The following is a 350-nucleotide window of genomic DNA, read 5'->3' as shown; positions in this document are numbered from 1 at the left end:
ATTTGCCCCGCCCCCCCCGTTTTGAAGCAGGGTTTCTGCCCTTGGTACGCATGCACTCTTTTGCACACTCCTTGCTCTTCGGTTGCTGGTGTCTTTGCACCCACCCATGTTAAGTACACTCATTTGCACACTCAAGTCCTCTTTGCATACTCAGGAATTGACCTCCAGTTCCACCCCCTTGCACACTTTCCACCTGCACCGGAATCTAAAATACAACCTTTGACACTTTCAAGGCTGGATAGCTTATTGTCCCCTCACAGACACTCCAGAACTGGTTACTCCGAAGCCCCCACTCTGTCCCCTCCTCCAGTTTGTGCACGTTTCATTTTAAGCCCCTGGGTTGGTTTTTT

At 50.6% G+C, this 350-nt stretch overlaps 1 protein-coding gene across 1 annotated transcript in view; it reads right to left on the bottom strand.

Moving 5' to 3' along the window:
- Positions 1 to 350, bottom strand: part of MAMSTR (MEF2 activating motif and SAP domain containing transcriptional regulator) — a 4,911-nt gene that overhangs the window by 3,898 nt on the left and 663 nt on the right.

Source organism: Pteropus medius, unplaced genomic scaffold (assembly GCF_902729225.1).
Source record: "Pteropus medius unplaced genomic scaffold, Ma_sr-lr_union100, whole genome shotgun sequence".
NCBI lineage: Eukaryota > Metazoa > Chordata > Mammalia > Chiroptera > Pteropodidae > Pteropus > Pteropus medius.
Note: the sequence above shows the minus strand (reverse complement) of the source record. Positions and strands in the feature narration are given on the sequence as shown.